This window comes from Zea mays, chromosome 2, assembly GCF_902167145.1.
Source record: "Zea mays cultivar B73 chromosome 2, Zm-B73-REFERENCE-NAM-5.0, whole genome shotgun sequence".
NCBI lineage: Eukaryota > Viridiplantae > Streptophyta > Magnoliopsida > Poales > Poaceae > Zea > Zea mays.
This window is the reverse complement of record NC_050097.1, coordinates 183,955,564-183,975,774: the sequence shown is the minus strand read 5'-3', so window position 1 is coordinate 183,975,774 and position 20,211 is coordinate 183,955,564. Positions and strand designations below refer to the sequence as shown.

The 20,211-nt window shown below is 43.0% G+C and overlaps 1 long non-coding RNA gene across 1 annotated transcript; it reads right to left on the bottom strand.

Annotated features, from left to right (window-relative positions):
* Window positions 1–656: 656 nt before the first annotated feature.
* On the bottom strand, window positions 657–2,747 carry LOC103647401 (uncharacterized). The gene is made up of 2 exons (XR_562820.4): window positions 2,007–2,747; window positions 657–960 (listed from the first exon to the last, which is right to left on the bottom strand). It is a non-coding gene; the product is annotated as an uncharacterized lncRNA (long non-coding RNA).
* Window positions 2,748–20,211: the final 17,464 nt, after the last annotated feature.

The following is a 20,211-nucleotide window of genomic DNA, read 5'->3' as shown; positions in this document are numbered from 1 at the left end:
CGGCCTCCCCGGCAGCTAGCCAGCTAATAACGCCGTGTTCGCGTGCCCGCCACGGGCCACGACGACAAAAGGCCGGCCGTCCGCGTCCTTCTCCCTCGATCTGGGTAGCCCGTGTCAGCGATGGTCTTGCGCCACGCGCGCCATGCAGCGCGCAGTAGCTAGCTACGGGCACTGGGGCTAGCGACCGCTACATCCAGCAACAGCGAAGGCAACTTGGCAAAAGCAGCCAAAGCTTTTGGTTAGGGACAAGGACGCCACATGCCCACATCGCACTTGCACACAATGCAACCCATGAGCTACGGATCGTGAACAGACTGTGAAACGGGTAAAAAGAGGATATAGAGCTAGGCGAAAGTTACAGCTTGAGGGCTCCTTTGGCAGATAGGGGAGGATAACCCAGGGGAGTGAGCATCTAGGGGCCATAATCCCTGTTATCCAGATTCCCTGGGCGGGTCAACCCGGACGGGGCTCCTTCCCCTGCTGCTCTTTGGCAGAGCAGGGAACTCCACACCGCTCTTTCAGCAGATGTGTTATTTCAGCACACTGCTCATTGAACACCACACTGCTCATTGAACACACTTGCATAAAAATGTTTGTCAACCTGAGAACTATGACACAAATGTTTGCATAAAAATGAGCAGCAGCTGAGAACACTGTTTGTCATTCAACACTGCTCATTGAACACAATTGCATTAAAATGAGAACAGCAGCTGTGAACTTCACACTGCTTAATAAAACAGTCTCAGTGCATCATAATAAAACATAGTCTCAGTGTACACAAACATAGTCTCAGTGCATCATAATAAAACAGTCTCAGTGTACACGACCAATGTCAAACATAGTCTCAGTGCATAATAATAAAACATCATCTCCTGAATGGCATGACCTAAAAGCAAACGCCATCTTGATGTTTCAGTTCTTCTGGCGACCACTTGTTGATGAAAATCCCTTGTGTATCACCTGTTGATGAGAAAACTTAGACAAATGTATATATATATATATATATATATATATATATATATATATATATATATATATATATATATATATATATATATATATTCAATTCCTCTATATTCAGTTCAATATCCAATTTGGAGACCCTCTGTATTTGGGGACATGAAAGCCTTTATATTCAATTCAATATTCAGTAATAAAGAGAATACATTGATGAACTGAATTCAGATGTTTATGAAGCACCTGCTTAAACATATGTAATAAAGAGAAGGTATTGCTTGAACTAAATTCAGATTGTCAACATACTCTGAAAACTGAATTGGATCAGCACATCTGTAATAAAGGGAAGCATATATAGCTGGAACTAACACAAAAAATAACTCATCATCATCATCCTCCTCCTGTTTCAAATGTTTCTTTATCAACTCAATTCTAGAACCCATTTGTTAGTATACCTAAAACAAGAGAACATGTTTGAGAAATATGACAAGAAGTGTGTACATGGTTGCACCAAATTATTTTTAAAAAGTTCAGAGAAATACTTTGTCAGAGAAATAGTCTACGCTAACCATTATGAAATGGTTGCACCAAATTCTTCTTATTGATTTAGTAGTTGAGAAAACAATCTAGAAGAAATACGTAGCATTGATACTGAAGTGAATTCTTATATATAAGAAATTTGGAATCAATTTGCTCTAACGGAATTTGGAATCAATCTGGAAGAAATATACGACCAGACCAGCAGTAATTAACAATATTATGATATGTCTCTCAACAGCAATCTAAGCTAAAAAAAACCAGCAAGTACTCCCTGCGTAATGAACCAGCAGTAATTAACAATATTATTGATTTGTTGTTTTCGTCAAACTGAACAGTCCTGCGCAACTTGGGGCAAGGGATCAGGATCCTGGTGACCAAGATTCCGAAGGAGACCCGTAATGAACCAGCGCTACTAGTAGATAAAGCAACACTACCCACCGCTACTAGTAGATAAAGCAACGAGATAAAGAAAGAATCAGCAAGAACGTAATGAACCAGCAAGTACTCACCTGAGGCGATTCACTTCTTGAGATGAGGGTGCACGAGCCGAGAAGGCAGCAACGAGCTTGTTCGCATGGTCCCCGCCGTCCGACCTCGCACCAGTTGTCTCAACTGTACTAGTTGTCTCAACGATTTGAGGAGGCCGTAGCGAGGGTGAAGAGGAGGCAGCGAGGGTGAAGAAGAGGAAATCTGAAGAGGAGGCGGCGGCGGGTACAAGGGTGGAGAGGAGACAACAGCGGCTGCACGAGGGAGATAAGGAGACGGCGATGGGAACACCGGTGCGCGCGAGAGAGGAGACAGCAAGCGGCGGCGGGTGCGCGAGGTAGAAGGAGAGGAGGCAGTGGGCGACGGCGGGTTCGCGAAGGAGACGAAGAGAAGCGCAGTCGAGTCGGGGAAAACCTACCCGACGTTACGAGGCCGGGGGCGAAAGCCCGCTCTTCCCCACGGATTGGGCCGGGAGACGTGTGACACCAAATACACTTTTTGTTTGCCCCAGGGAAATTGGACCCGTGGATTTCAAGGCCAGGGAATAAGCCGGAATCCTTCCGGGATCCCAGACTACCAAAGGAGGCCTCGTGATCGCGGAGCCGCAGAGTCGTTGCCTCCAACGGCTGAGGAACGTGTGACTTCGTAAGTTTACATGCATAACCAAGTAACTAACTTTGCAATGTGTTTAGATCACTGCTCGAGAACGGGTCGTTAGTACGGTTTGGAACTGGTTACAGAACTGATACTGGACAACAACCATCAATCTTTAATCTGAGCTGCAATGCCCAATATTAAACCGAGACCATTAGTGCCGGTTTTTAGCTCGAACCATATATATACTAAAATATGCCATTTTAGTATCACTAGTACAGAGAAGTTCTATAGTGGCGGTTGCAAACCTATTTATAGTGGCGTTTTTCGTAACCGCCAGTGCTAGGGGCCAGTAGAAATCATCATTTTTACAGGCGGGTAACTGAGGACCGCCAGTGAAAATCGATTTGTAGTGGCGGTTTTCTTAAGGAACCGCCACTAGAAATAACACAGTCGGTGGATAACCGAAACCGCCTGTAAAAATATATCGTCCCCGCAGGCTTTGAGCCTTTTTGTACTAGTGTATATCCGTTCTAGGAATAAACTGGTACTAAATATGGGGTTTTAGTACCGGCTCTTATCAAGAACCGATACTAAAGATGTCTAGGGACATTTATTTTATATATTGTAATTCGATATGTACATGTTTACTTTTACTAAAATCTAGATTTCACAACATTCAGCATATACATAAAACATAAAACCAATACATAGTTCACAACATACAACATAAAACCAAAACGGAGTTCACAACATGCAGCATATATACATACAATATAAACTAATCAGAGTCCGCAATCAATAATACATAGTTCACAACATTCAACACTCGAACACACATCATCTAGCTAATAAGAAGCAGCAACAATAGTTAAAAGATAGTCTTTTGCTTCAGAATCTTCTAAGGTCATAAATATCTGACGATGTTCCCAATGTTATTTTAGTACTTTAATTTGAGACTGAGATGAAGTAACTTGCCTATGAAACTACACCTCTTAAATTTGTAGTACACTTCACCATATTCATTGGACCATAAGAAATATCTTCTAATATTTTTTCTTCTTGTAGCAGCCTAGAAAATTGTTGACCAATGTTTGAATTCCTCTGGGTACTACTAGATGTGTGTGGGACATCATCAACCTCTTTAGGTTGAATGAAGTATGCGTTTCGGGAGCACCTGGGACGACTTCAATAGGAGTCCATGGGATAATGCAAGGCAAAGCATAATCGAACACATATAGCCATGTTGTCATATCCTCACCGTAAGTGGTTCAGTTCCTTCCTTCATTAAAAAAAATCAATTTTGGAAAGGGTCCTAAGATGAAAATAAGTTTCAAATTATAATATGGATTTCACCGTTATCTTATAATTTGTTACTCTCTTTTCTATTTCAATAATATGTGCTCTTAATTCGTCGATTCTTTGATTGTTTACATATTCATGGCATTGTATCCATTCTAGTACAGTAATAGCAGTAGATCTCCATAATACGTCTACTCAATAATAAACTTGATATTATAAAAACCAAGACAAATATTTCTTTGAATTTCTATTAGTTCACTGTAAATATAAAAAGAAACTTACATTATCCAGAAGTTTTTGAAAATATGTAATTTCTTATATAAAACAAAGGTTTTATTAAACTTTCTAGGGGAGCTTCCACACGAATTTGACTGTAGATTTAATTGAACGACTCAAATCAACTAAAAAGAACAACTTTGGAATTAAAAACTCGAGTCAGTTGCATGTAACCTTGAGCAGTTACCTGATCCTAATGTGTGGGGACTAACACGGTCGGTGTCTTGAGCGCGAGTGCACGCGACAGATGTCAAACAACCGAGTTTAGTGACTAGGGGTGGATCGGCACTGAGACACACAACATGTGGCAGAGCGAGAACCCAAAGAAGTGCATTCGATTTGGCGATTCAATTTCACTAACTAAGCTATTCAACTTGTATGTATATGCGATTAGAAGGTACAAATTAATGAGAACATTTCTTGTTGAAACTTATCCAAAATGAAGCAAACATTTCTATAAACAGTGTCTAATAAGCATTTCCAAAATGAAGCAACAATTTCCTATTAAATCTTATCCAAACTGAAGCTTGTGTTTTCCTAAACAGTACCTACTGAGAATTTCCTAAATGAAGTAAGCCTTTTTCATGTATAGAAGCAAGCCAACAAGTGTCGATTAAGCAAGCTACATACTGAAGCATGGCAATAGTTTCTACTAAAGCAAGCATGCAAGACAAGAGTTTCCATCATCTAAATTACGGTGAGGGCGACATCGGCGCAAGTTTGTAGGGAGACAACGACAAGGGTGTTAGCGCAGGTGCAACTGACGGCGACACATGAGCAGACGGATGGTGGCGCGAAGGACGAAGGCTAGTGTTTCGCGACCAGGTGGCAAGGTGCTGGGTTTATAAAGTAGGAACATTAGTACCAATTGGTGTTTTTAGTCAGTACTAATGCTAAGTCTTTAGGGAGAAGGAGGCCTACTACCACACGAGTGACTAGAGAAGTGCCACCACATGAAAAAGAGAGAGGAGCGCCATTGCGTGGAGGAGAGGAAGGGGTGCAACCACATGGGGAAAAGAGTGTTGGAGAGAGGTTGTGAGATTGGTTAAGTTAGGAAAAGAGAGTTGAGAGAGATCAAGGTTGTGAGATTGGTTAAGTTAGGAAAAAACCCTAACTTCTTATCTTTATAATACGCCCAATGGAAGGTTTGATATGAGCTTTGGCTGGGCCTGGAGCATATTCATAGAGGCGGGCATAAACCCACCTCCATAAAATTATTTTAGGAGGCAAACAATACTATCTCCATAAATCTACTTTAGGAAACAAACATTTTTTTATTGTCCTCATAATAAAATGTACACCTTCTAAAATCTTAGATATTTAAGGAGCTGGTTAGATTTTGTGATTGTTTCTATTAATGATTGGACAATGTCTCGCAAAATCATTTACATGGTAGTGAAATTGGCGACTTCTCTAAAATAGCTCTGTCTGCTCATAAAAAGCTTTCAAGAGCATCTCCACTAGTTCCCAAAATAAGTCCCTAAAAATAATTTATGGTGTTATTAACAAAAAAATCATCCTCCAGCAATTCCTTCAACGAGGTCCTCAAATATACCAACTTTCTAAATATCCCTATTTGTTGGTCTGTCACAAACAATTTTCCCTTATACCCCATTTGGATGTAGATATTGGTGCATGTAATTGGGAATTGGAATTAGCTTTCCTAAATTATGTTGTTTGGTTGCACATAGAATTGAGATTTGGAATTAGAGACTCAATTCCCTAGTATTGGACTATAACTGGAAGCTTCCTCTCCTAATACAAAGTATCACCCCTCTGTATTGTGTGAAATTAGACCACACAATTCCAAACTCCAATATAGTGACATCCAAACAACATAATTGAAATTGCATCGCATTTCAATACCATGGTTGATTTGGTATTGAACCCAATTCAATTCCATGTCCTCCAATATCGTCATCCAAACGGAGCGTTAAAACTATGTCAAACGCTAAGGGCATGTTTAGGAATAGGGGGATTGAAGGGGATCAATGTGGCTAAAGAGATTTTAGTCTCCTCAATCTCCTCCAATTCAGCAATTCCCTTGCTCCCAAACAAGCCAAAAAAAGAACTCAACATTTCTTAGGGTGTGGAATAGGAGTGGATATCGAGCCAGCTCAGCTCGATATAGCTCGGCTCGTTATGGATCATTACTGTAACGAGCCAGCTCGTCTTGACTCGTTATACTAACAAGTTAAACATCTAACTCGGCTTGTTAGAGAGCTCGAGCCAGCTCGATCGACTCGCGAACCACACTAACTAAACACAAAGATCCATGTAAACGAATATATATAACAGAAAACACAATCATATAGTTAAGTGCTTTAAGTGCTTAACAATATAAATCCTAAATCATTAAAACATTACTACCGTACTTCCGTCCTAGGTTCTAACTTGTAATATTAATTCGAACAACCAAATATACATTAGAGTTAGCGATTTACAAATCCTTATTATAACAAGATAGCAACAGGCATGCATCATTGTAGAGCAATCCATCATAAATTCCAGAATAATGTAACATTTCATTGCACAACATTATAAAGATGAATGCTCTAGCAACCACAAGTTCACAAAACCACAACCAATAATGAAATATTAAATATGCAATGCAAGTATGTAGCCTTACAATAATGCAACTATTGAATCACATATCATATCCGCACATGTTTATATTATAGATCATAACTACGAGAGGGCAACACTATGAGATACGAGACAACATAGACTACTAGATGAACTTGTAATGTGGCTTGTCTTGGCTTGCAAGGTAGCTCACCAGCTGCTAATTAGAGAACTGGGCTAGAATGCTGGCTCGACTCGCTATAAAATTAAAACGATCGATAGTGGGTTATGGAGCCATGGAAATCAGTCCATATGACGTGCCCTAGCTTGCTAGTTGGGGTACTGGGCACCGACCGTCACTAGATCTGACACTCGGTAAAGTAGTCTTTGCCAAGTACCCACTGACAAGCACTCGACAAAGATTGTTTTAATTTTTTTAAAAACTTTTTTGTCTAGTGTCCCCCTGCAGCAAGCTAGGCTTCGTCGAGTGTCTTCCTTTGACACTTGATAAAGTATATTTTTATTATTTTTCTTTTTCTCACCAAACTTTTTGTGGTGTGTTCCTACACTATGTAGATCTACATGTTCAATTTTGTCACAATTATAAAAGTGTTTGCTATAACTATTAGATTTTGTCCGTTTAATTGAATTTCCTCGGATAATTCAGATTTGAACTTCGAGTCACACGAAAAATGAAAACAGTGAATGAAAAAAATGATATTCATGCTATTTAGCATAAGTTTCAGTTTGTTTCAGGAGCAGACCGGAATTTTCGAGCACCATGCTCACGAAATAAGACCGTGAACTTGTCATCCAGTTATTTTAAAATTATATAAAACACAAACAAATTTAGAAAATCATGAAATTTGTCGATATATGTCATGATATCATATCTAGAGCCTATGATAAAAATTTGAGAACTGTTTCAAAAATGTTGTCACGCACTGTGCGTAGAAACCTAAGTGTACTTTACATAAAATCATAGAATTTTAATGTAATCAGAAAAACCTCGATCATAAGGGACAAGTTAACCTCAAAGTGAGTTACGGAGCCGTGTAAATCAGTCCATACGGCGCGCCCTAGCTAGCTAGGGGTACTGGTGGGCACCAACCGCTACCACCAGCAACAAGCGGTCAAATAAAGCTACCGGACTAGGACGCGACATGCCCACACATTGCACACAATGCAACTCAGGAGCTACACGGATCGTGGACGGACTGTGAAACGGGTAAGAAAGTTACAGCTTGATCGGTGGGGCGCAGAGTCGCTGCTTCCAACGGCTGAGAACACGTACGTGTGTGACTTGTAAGTTTACAGAACCAACCAATTAACCAACTTCGCTCTGGCGCTCTGCAAGTTCCAAGAGTTACGGAACCAACAAGCAATATGCTGTGTTGGATGCAACAAGTGCATGCATGGCCGCATGGAGGACGCATCTGGGGGCTGAGGTAATCAGACCCGGCAGTATCTGATATTTTACTACCTTTGTAAATTTATTTTAGGAGACAAATCATTAATTATTATCTTCGTATGTAAATAAAATGTCCTCCTCTGAAAATCCTTAGATATTTTAGGAGATGGTTTGATTTTGTTGCTACTTCTGTTAGGGGTTAATTGGTTGCCGTGCCCCACGCGTGCACGCTCGCGCCGTGCATTGACCGCGCGCAAGCGTGTATTCGGTTACCTGTGCATTCGCCCACCGCCCTGCACGCGCGGATGCAGTTTAGCAACTTTTTTACTATCTGGCATGCACGCATTGAGATGTGGCGAGTGAGCTTCCCTCGTGATCCAGGCCCGCTTGAGGCAGGCACGTGCGCCAGCTGGGGAACCAATCAGCCCCTTAGTGACTGGACAATCTCTTACAATCATTTTTATATATAATATAGTATAATTATGACTTCTCTAAAATAGCAGGGCATTATTTAATTAGAGACAACAATATGAGACGACGACATATGTCGGAGGTGTAGAGCAGCTAGCTCCAGCCCACATTCCAATCCAGAACAGTAAACTTCACTGTCGTCTCAACGTAACTAACTGGCCCTCTCTTGCATGCGCGTGGCTGGCACAAGCACTGGAGCAGGCTCAATTTGTTTAGCTGACATTGGCATGTTTGAAAACCAGTATTTTATCACTCCAGCGAGCTGCACAAAGTGTTTAGGTGATCTCTGTGCAAAAAGTGCAAGAGACAAACTGTTTAGGTGATCCATCGTACGCGAGTAATAATTTGAACGTGCGCGGTATATATAGTGCAAGTGGGAGTTGGTGGTTAGGTAGTCACATGCATGCATGAAGGGTTATCTCTTTTATATATCTGGATCGATTTGCATCTTCTGCATCCGAATAATTATTCCCGCGTTTGGTCGTCAGAGTAACATGATATGCTATCTCCTTCTAGCACACCAGGTTTCCATCTAGAGCAGCATCAACCACTATTCCTAGTTGTTCTTGAGCTGAGTATCTCTTGTGAATTTTTCACTACAATTAGAAATCTTTTCGAAACTGTTAGTAGTCGTAAAAAAACACAACTGCCCGGCAGGAGTAAATATTCGCCTTTAGGGTATTGTTTATGAGCAAGGAGAATGTAGAGAGGATTGGAGGGATTAAAATCCCCTGGATTCTACCACCTCCAATCCCCTCCATTCTCCTTGCTCCCAAACAAGCCCTTAGTATATGGACTATGCCTACGTTGAACTACATTACTTGATGCCAAATATATATACCTCACTATATAGTACATATGTAAACTCAAGAATAGAGCCATTCATTCAATGGATTGTATGCTCAAGCTCTCGATTGTGAGAGTCATCAAAATATGTTTCTCTATGAAGAACAATAATTTCTCTCATCTACAAACCCGACCATGCATGGATATGGTCGTGGCAGAAGCTATGGCCACAGAGGAAGAAGCACCTTTGGTCGAGGATAGAACAAAGGAGGTGGGCGCAGGGAAGCTACACTAGACCAAATCAAGGCTCCTCAAGTCATGACCAAAAGCTATGGTGTCAAATATGTAGCAAGCTGAATCATCATGCTATGGTTGTTGGAATCGACACGACCGGGATTTCCAAAAAGAAGATAAATTTATAGGTACAATAATGCCTTATAGGAGTGGATATAAACTAGTATACAGATATAGGAGCAATTGATCATCTTATAGGAGAGTTAGAGAAGCTAAGTATACATGATAAATACCAAGTCAAGATCAAGTTTGTGCTAGAAATGGGAAATATATGCATATTAGTCACATTGGCAGTATTTTGATTTATTCTCCCCAGCAAAGACTTTGCATCTCAATAAAGTCCTTCATGTTTCTAGATTAAATATAAATCTCTTTTCAGTTCATAAACTTGCTTAAGATAATATTGTATTCTTTGTATACCACCATTGGTATTTCTTTATTAAGGACCAAGCCACACAACACACAATTCCTAAAAGAAAGTGTAAAACCAACTACAAGCATACTCTTATAGCCACCAATCTAGTCATGGTACGGTTATTTAGGTTATCATTCATTTGCTATATCAGATCATGTCTTAAAAATAATTAGCTTCCTTTTTTCTGATAATTCTAGTAGTGGTGTCGTATGTGATGCTTATCAAAAGGCTAAATGTCATCAACTTCCACATCAAAGATCAAATAGTACTTCAACTCATCCTCTTGAACTTGTTTATTTTGATGTCTACGGAGCTGCATCTGAATTTATTGGTTGAAATAAGTATTAGGTTTGTTTTATTGATGATTTTAATAAATAAACTTGGATATATGCTTTCAAAAATATATGTTGTGTTCTAAGTTTTTCCACAACTTTCGTAATTGTTTTGAAAGACAATTTGATAAAAAATACTTACCATGCAAATAGATTAGGGTGGTGAGTATGAGAAGTTGGATTCTTTCTTTTAGAAAATAGGAATTGCTCATCATGTCCCATGTCCTCATACTCATTGGCAAAATTGGGCTACAGAAAGAAAAGATCATCATATTATAGAAGTAGTTTTTTCTTTACTAGCTAATGCCTCCACGCCTTTAAAATTCTAGGATGAAGTATTTCTAACCGTTGTGCATCTTATCAACATTTTACCATCTAGTGTAATCCAAATGAAAATCACCATAGAAAGTCTTCTTGGCCATAACCTACCTGCTCCAACCCTAGAATATTTGGATGTGTCTGGTGGCCAAATCTAAGATCCTACAACAATTATAAGCTTGCTTTTAGATCTATCTAGTGCATGTTCTTCGGTTATAGTTCCATATACAAGGGTTTTAAGTGGCTTGATCCCAAAACAGGTCAAGTGTATATCTCTCAAGATGTCGTCTTTCATGAGCAAGTGTTTCCCTTCTCCCAACTACATGGAAATGTAGATGCTTTGCAAAGAAATTCTCCTCCTACCACAAAACCTACAATCAAATTTATCTTGTATGGGGAATGAATAGGGTAATGCTAGCTTGACTAATGCTACTAATACTATTGAAAGCATTGATGATCTGCAAAAATAGAAGTAAGAAAACAAGAATAATTGGTGCAAATACATATTGTTTCTAGTGGGCTAATGCAAAGTGCACCTAACATTTCGAAGGAAAATCCACCTCAAGAGCCACAGAGTAGGTAGTATTGATCACCGCATATCTCAGTCATATACAATTCGAAAAGATCATAAGATGAAGTAACGCTAATGCGGAAAAGGTCAGGCGACCCACGAATAGCTCCCACTGGGATAGTAAACATAGCTGCACAGGGCGCCACACTGGCTAGCGGCGCATTGCCTCTCAGCGCGTGGTTGCCGATGGGCACAAGATGAGCTCTGGGATCTCGCGTGCGCTCCAACCGATCCGTGGAGGAGAGGAGTGTGGGAACACGTGGGCGTGTTTGTTTCGTGGAATGGAATGAGTTTATATCCATCACCATTCCATTCGTCATAGGCTAATAATTAGTAATAATATGAGGAATAAGTTTATTCCACCAAATTTGTGGAATAGACTCAAGATGCACCACCTTATCTACTAGAATAAATTGGTTCTTCAAACCAAGCACCCCTTAAAAATTGATGTCGTGGGCATCTGCTCTCCTGCTGTGTATTATTGGATGCGCACTGAGATACATGCACTATTGTCTCTATTCTATTATCCACAATCGGCCATGTGTTTTGGCGATTCAATTTGTGAGGGGGGATCTGAATTTTAGTTCAACCTTGACCTTTTCATATTTTTGTCTCCCAAGATGTACAAATCGATATGTTTCCGCATGCAGGTGGCATGTACATAGTGTTTTCTTCACTAACGTTGAATACAGCTCGAAGCAACTGTGCGAAGACGATCGACACATGCCTTTCCCGATCGAGCTGAAATTCCACATCACATCCAAACCATGGAATTCTCTCACGCCATGATGCATTGTATGGCCATGACGATGCAAGAGATGGCTACGCATAGGCGCACATGCAATATATCGGTGATCGATGAGGCACTAGCTAGCTCACTTTTATTTGGTATCTGAAAAAGGGTTGGCGCAGGCATTCACAGACAATGAGAGCAGACAACCTGCGCCAAATTAAAGCTATTTGTGCTAAAAACAGCTCCAACTTCTCCAAGGATATATAGGCTCGGCGGCTTCAACTGAGCTTTCGATGGCCCAGTTTGCGTGTGCCTGCCACAATCCGGCCTCAGTAGTTTACTTGCCACTGGGTGTTTCAGGAGGTAGACCGATCCACACACCAGCACACGATGACGTGATCTATGCAATGCAAGCGTATGACCAGTGGTGGATCCAGGAATGAACTAAGATCTTGTTTGGTTAATCCCGTTAATTACCTATGGATTGGACGAGATTGGAAAAAATTGTGAAGAATTTTGAGTTGCTTGAGATTTAAACCCACTAAATCTCACTCAATCCTCCACATGAATTGATAGCTAACCGAACAAGCCCTAAATGAGGGTTGATTTTGTAGTGACTACTGGCGGAAATATATAGCACAAGCGGGGTACATAGGGATCTCCTCCTTTTTCCTCGACTCCTCCCTTCTGTACTAGTTATCTACTCTCCATGTCTTTCTCCAATGCAATTTCATGGATGTTGATTAGCCCCCCCCCCCCCCCCCCCCCCCCCCAAAAAAAAAAACAAGCAATGCGAAATGAGGAAGGCCAACAAAAGAAAATAAAAGGCGATATCAGAATCAAGGCGATCGAGATCAAGTACACTATTGGTTTGTTTGGGCGGGGGCAACTACTCCAGTACCTAGGGGGGTGTGGCCGCCACACGCCTCATGCCGACCCTTTTTCATGGCAATTGGCAAAAGTGGTGAGGTGACAAGAGCTTTAGATATTATAAATAAAAGGGCCGGCTAGAGACCTAAACAAGCAGACAAGCGGTGATGAGCTGGAACCAGCAGCAGATTGCATCGAGATGTTCAAAGCGGCTTTCATTCCTTTCTAGCGCGAACGTTGACGCCCACTAGCCGCTGTCTAGCTCCACGCAGATGGTAGTATTCGTATCGCGATTGGTGATCTGGGACTTGTATTTTGGGTGATAATTATTTAAGGTTTAAGGTGCAAGCGTGGCCTCTCTGGATTGCATCAGCTACCTCTCGTCGCTTCACTCGATTTCACCTTTGCGTGTGCCTGGCACAAGCTGGTCGCCAGATGACTCCATCTCCTCTCCTGTTGGTTTCCTGCCGGGCATGATTCATGGTGTCCCTCCGTGGAGTGGTTGGCTGGGAACGAGTGTGTCAGCCACGCGACCGGGAATATAATATCAGCAGGGCCTCATTAGGTTTCATGCATGAGGCCTACCACCACGATCGAGACAGTGTGTTAGCTAGCCATGCATGCTGATGCGTCCCATCTTCGGTGAAAGTGACCGTTAGGATGTTTCTAAAATATCCAACTTATATGACAAATCTAATATTTCAATATAGATATGCATAAAGTTTAAAGCTATTTTTGGCAATGTTATTAAAATATTATGAAGTATTTAAATAATTTTTTATATACATTATTTTCTCGCTAGAACAAAAAAGGTAAAAGAACATCCAAATCCGTAGTCGGATAGGCATCCGAATTTTATATCAATTATTTAAAAAGATATAAAACGAATTTAATGTTTACTTTTTGTGAAGGTTACTAAAAACAAGAATATAAATTTACATAACAAATTTCATATGTTAATTGTTCACAATCGAAGAAAAAAGACTAAAATTTTGACATTCGAATAAGTATGAGGATCCACCCCTAGTGGCCGCCCTGCACGATAGATGCATGTCCTATCCTCGCTCTGTCGCTATCGAAATCAATGTTTTTTTATTTAAAAAATAAAGTGCAACATATATATATATACTAGTCGGTTGCTTGTGCGTTGCGACGGCTTACAACAATATCCACGTAAACTATCTATCAAAAAAATTCAAGATCTTTTATTGATTGTCTCCGCTCTCCATATAATATTATTTTGATTTGGCTAACTGATGTTATTGTTTACTCCATGCAATATGTTTTGGTACAACACGACCAATGAAGTGAGCGATTAGAAGAGAGTTAACAACGACTGAGTGAACGAACAGAGATTATAAAATGACATAATTCCACCATACAGAGACCAAATAAGAGAAAGTTTGTGAGCTCAAGTTTCTAAAATAAGTCATATAAACTCAAACTTATAAAAAAGAGATAGATCAAAATATGGAGTGATTGCTAAAGTGGGGCATCAATAAAAACTGGATGCGCTCCATATAAATTATGCTACTTCGTAGCAATTACTAACGTTTAAAACCAATAAATAACCTTTCATTTTACTGTTAGTGTGACAAATCATTGTTGCTCCATCCAATTCAGCAACCTCAAACACCATGGAGTCCATTACGCCAATGTGGTCTGAGAAACAACCTAATGCTTGCAAGTGCCAAGAACGTCGTGCCGTGCTTAGGCTGTAGCCTCGGCCCGTAGTGCTGGCCCGGCCCGACACGATTATATTTTTTATTTTAAAAAAACGTATATCCATATATATAATTTATATTCAATAATAAAAACATCTCAGCATGATGTTCTATTGGTTAGACAGCTTCACCCAGTGTCTCTTGCCTTTCTTCCATCAAGGCATGGGTTCAAACCCCACTTTTTGCACTATTTTTTAACATTTTACGCTGATTTAATCAAATGGGTCGACGGGCTGGCCCGGCACAGTAAGCAGGCCGGCATGACGTGCCTAGGCTAGAGTTCTGGTCCACGCGCGTCTGGCCCGTGCCGGACCGCCGTTTGGCAATCTATATACGTGCAGCGGATTAATTTGAAATAGCTGTGAGGGGTTATTTATAAAAAGATGACGCGGGACGACCGTTGAAACTGGTGCTTTAAGTATAGTATAGATATATAATATAGAGAGAGACATCATAGATTCTAGCAGGATAGTTGAGTTTATATATATATATTGTACATTTGGAGCCCTGGGCTTCCAATAACTAGAGGAAGCCTTGACTCAACGGTGCCATCCGATTCAACCGCACCAGGTGCAGACGGCTATAAAAAGACCCCTAGGCCACCAGGGATTAGGTTTTAGCGGGGTGGCGGTTCCCTCGGGCGAGCGTGTGGCGGCGGGGGTTTCCTCGGGTGGGGAGCGGTGGCGATCCCGGGAGCTAGCGGTGGTGGCGGGCGGTTGCGCGAGGCGGGCGACCGGCGGCGACACTCCTATGGCGAGCGGGCAAGCACCGATGGCGCTCCCGAACCGGACCAGCGGCAGCGGCGCACCCTAGACCCGGTGGTGACGGCGGTTGCGCGAGGCGCGGTAGACTTCGGCAGCGGTAGCGGCGGCGGTGGATCTTGGATGAGCGCACGTGGCGATGGATCTCAGAGGCGCGCGCATGATGTCGGTCCTCGGAGATGCGCGTTGTGGAGTGGCGCAATCTGGCGTCCCCCCTCCCACGACGACGCCGATCTTCCCTATGCGCGAGCGACAACGACGGACTTCCCTAGGCAGCGAGCGGTGGCGGATTGACGGCTCTGTTTTTATGCTATTTTGTATACAGATTTATGCTAACGTCAATAGGTTTTATGATATATTGTCAGTTCATGGCTCTCCTTCCATCTTTTGTATGTTTATGATATATATTTTTATACACATTTTATGTAACGTTTGTTGATTTTTGCTTAGTGTACCGCAATGCATAAATACCTTCGACATGTAGCGTAATTAGTATAAGTATATATTATAAACTGGTTCTAATGAGCCTAACCGCATGGATGTTGGAGAGATCCTATATTTATGAACGATATAAAACATTGAAAATCAGATTTTTGTTTCCATGCATGTCAATCCATTTTCTTTCGACTCACATTTTTGTCATCCTAAATTTGTATGCATGCAATAGTAAACAGATATTGTACACAGTGTACCGTATTGCATAAATACCTTCGACTTGTAGAATAATTAGTCTCACGTATATCATAAACTGGTTCTAACGAGCCTAGATGCATGGCTGTTGGAGAGATTCTTTATTTATGGAGAAAATTAAACATTTAAATTAGATTTTTTGTTTCGATGCATGCCAATTCATTTCATTTCAACCCACATTCTTGACATTCTAAATTTGTACGTATGTAGTAGGAAACAGATTTTTTTGCGTTGTACCGCAGTGCATAAATATCTATACCGTGTAGCATAATTAGTGTCAGTATATGTCATAAACCAGTTCCAACGATCCTACCTGCATGATTGTTGTCAAGATCTTAGTTTCATGGATGAAATAAAGCATTTAAATCAGTTTTTTTGTTTCCAAGCATATCAATCTATTTACTTTCAACCCACATTCTTATCATCCTAAATTTGTGCGCATGCAGCAGGAAACAGATTTTTTACGCGGTGTACCACACTGCATAATATCTACACAGTGTAGCATAATTGGTATTAGTATATGTCATAACTTGTTCTAACGAGCCTAACTGCATTGCTGTTGTAGAGGTCCTATTTTTATAGACAAAATAAAGCATGAAAATCAGATTGTTTTTGTTTCTATGCATGTCAATCCATTTTTCTCTCAACGCATATTATTGTCATCCTAAATTTGTGCACATGCAACAAGAAAATGATTTTTTACGTAGCGTACCATATTGCATAAATACCTACACTGTGTAGCATAGTTAGTAGCAGTATATTTCATAAAATGTTTCTAACGAGTCTAGCTGCAAGGCTGTTATAGAGATCCTATATTTATGAAAGGAATAAAGCATTTGAATCAGTTTTTTTGTTACCATGCATGCAACAGTTAACAAATACACTTCCTAATTTCTCGAGCATGCAAGTAAAAACAAATTGCGCGCATGTAAGAAATGGACGCATGCTGGAGGTGGGCTCGCGGTCATGCTGCGGTGGTGCATGGTTGGCTGGGGCTTCCTGTATGTTATGTAAGCCAAGGGCTCCCAATAGCCTATATATATAATTTATCTATTAGGAGCCTTGGGCTTCCAAAGAGTAACCGGAAGCCCTCACCCAACGCCACCTTTCGGTTCAGCCGCACCACCTCAAACAGACCAGGCCTCGAGTCGTCTATAAAAGCTACCTGAGACTACCACGAATTAGGGTTTCAGCGCGGCAGCGGTTGCGTGCGGGTGGATCCAGCATGAGCGGCGCTGGCTGAACGCGCGACGGTGGCCTTCCGAGCGGGTGGATCCAGCGCAGGCGTCACTAGCCGAGCGCGCGGCGGCTACCGCCTGCGCGATGATCATGTAGGAACCTGCTGGCTGTTGCCGCTGCTGGTCCCATCCACGCGCTCCCGATCTCACAATTCCATGGGGCGCCATGGGGTTGTGGTGGCTGCAACGGTTGCACGAGGGCGGAACCAACACGCGTGGGCGAGCTGATCCGACGCGGGCGAACCCTGACGGCGATGGCCGACATGCGAGCGCGAGGGTCTGACGGGATCCGGCGCGGACAGGGCATGGCTATGGCCGACGCGTGGCCGGGCGGTTCCGACGTGGACAGAAGGGGTTCATGGCGGACGGACGACGAGTTCGTGGTTGGCGGACAGATGCGGCGTCGTCACAGGCAACACAGCTAAGATGGGATGGACGATAGTGGACTTCCCTAGGGGCGAGCTGCGACAGTGGCCTCTCTTAGGCGCGAGCAGCGTCGGATCCCAGAGGCGCGTGCAGTGGGTGATGGCTCCCTTAGGGCGTGAGCGACGGCGTGTTTTTATACTACTGTGTATACATATTTATGCCAACGTCAATAGGTGTTTACGACATATATTTCAGTCAATGGCTACCCTTCCATCTATTGTCTGTTTATGATATTTCTATTCACATTTTACGCAAACGTTTATAGATTTGTATGCATTATCTCATTACCTAACCCTGTGTATATAAGGTTTCTAACATTTACGTTAGCTCGATATTTACGATCAAAACTGAGAGGTTTTACACTCAAAACTGATGGTTTTTACAATCGAACATGGAGATGCGTCCAAACAGTGACCCACATGCCAACTTTTAAGTAGTGTACCGTAATACATAAATAGCTTCACCGTGTAGCATAATTAGTATAAATATATATCATAAACTGTTTGTAACGAGCCTAGCTGCATGGATGTTGTAAAGATCTATTTTTATGGACGAAATAAGGTATTTAAATCAGATTTTTGTTTCCATGCATGCTAATCTATTTCCTTTCAACACACATTCTTACCATCCTAAATTTGTGCGCATCCAGGAGGAAACATATTTTTTACACGGTGTACCATACTATATAAATATCTAAACCGTATAGCATAATTAGTATTAGTATATGTCATAATCTGGTTACAACGAGCCTAACTGCATGGCTGTTGCAGAAATCTTATTTTTATGGACGAAATTAACCATTTAAATCAGATTTTTTGGTTTACATGCATACCAATTTATTTTCTTTCAACGCACATTCTTTGTCATCCTAAATTTGTGTGCATACAACAGAAAACTGATTTTTTACGTGGTGTGCCACACTGCATAAATATCTACATGTCGGTGTTTCGACCCTGGGGGGTCCCTGGACCGATGAGTAAATTGTCGCTGCGTGCCCCAACCCAGATGGGTCGGCGCGAGACGGAACACAAGGAGGGGAGAACCGTGGCTTCGTGTTGTCCTGCGCCCAGGGTGGATGCGCTTGCAGTAGGGGGTTACAAGCGTTCGCGAGGGAGAGAGAGCCTGCTCGTCAGCCTGTCCTCCCGCGCGACCACCTCCTCGTACGAGGGCCCTGGACCTTCCTTTTATAGATGTAAGGAGAGGGCCCAGGTGTACAATGGGGGGTGTAGCAACATGCTAACGTGTCGGCAGAGAGGAGCCAGAGCCCTATGTACATGCCGACGTGGATGTCGGGGAGGTGTTAGTGCCCTGTGCATGTGATGTCGTGGCCGTCGGAGGAGCGCTTGAGCCCTGTAGAAGCACAGCTGTCGGGGCTGTCGGGACCTTGCTGACGTCTCCTTGCTTCCGTAGGGGGCTGAGAACCGCCGTCGTCATGGGAGCATGCGGGGTGCCATCATTACTTGTTTACCGGAGCGAGCCTGATGGGACGCCGGTCTTGTTCCCCGTAGCCTGAGCTAGCTAGGGGTAGGGTAATGATGTACCCCCTGCAACGTGGTCGGTCCGAGCCCAAGGTCGGGCAAGGCGGTGACTCCTCCGAGGTCGAGGTTGAGGCCGAGCCCTGGGGTCGGGCGAGGTGGAGACCGTCTTCCGAGGTCGAGGTTGAGTCCGAGCCCTGGGGTCAGGCGAGGCGGAGACCGTCTTCCGAGGTCGAGTCTGAGCCCTAGGGTCAGGCGAGGCGGAGACCGTCTTCCGAGGTCGAGGCGGGGGCCGAGCCCTGGGGTCAGGCGAGGCGGAGACCGTCTTCCGAGGTCGAGGCGGGGGCCGAGCCTTGGGGTCAGGCGAGGCGGAGCTTCCTATGGCGCCTGAGGCTGGACTCGACCGCTGTCAGCCTCACCCTGGCAGGTGGCACAGCAGTCGGAGCAGGGCAGGTGCGCTGTTTTCTTGTCAGGTCAGTCAGTGGAGGGGTGAAGTGACTGTGATCACTTCGGCCCTGCCGACTGAGGAACGCGCGTCAGGATAAGGTGTCAGGCGATCCTTGCATTGAATGCTCCTGCGATATGGTCGATTGGCGAGGCGATCTGGCCAAGGTTGCTTCACTGCGAAGCCTGCCCGAGCTGGGGCCTCGGGCGAGTCGAAGGTGCGCCCGTTGCTTGAGGAGGCCCTCGGGCGAGGCGTGAATCCGTCTGGGTCTACAGTTCCTGCCCGAGGCTAGGCTCGAGCGAGGCAAGATCGTGTCCCTTGAGTGGACGGAGCCTTGACCTGAATTGCGCCCATCAGGCTTTTGCAGCTTGTGCTGATGGTGATTACCAGTCGAGTTTAGGAGTCTTGGGGGTACCCCTAATTATGGTCCCCGACAGTAGCCCCTGAGCCTCAAAGGGAGTGTTGGTACTCGCTTGGAGGCTTTGTCGCACTTTTTTGCAAGGGGACCGACCTTTCTCGGTTACATTTTGT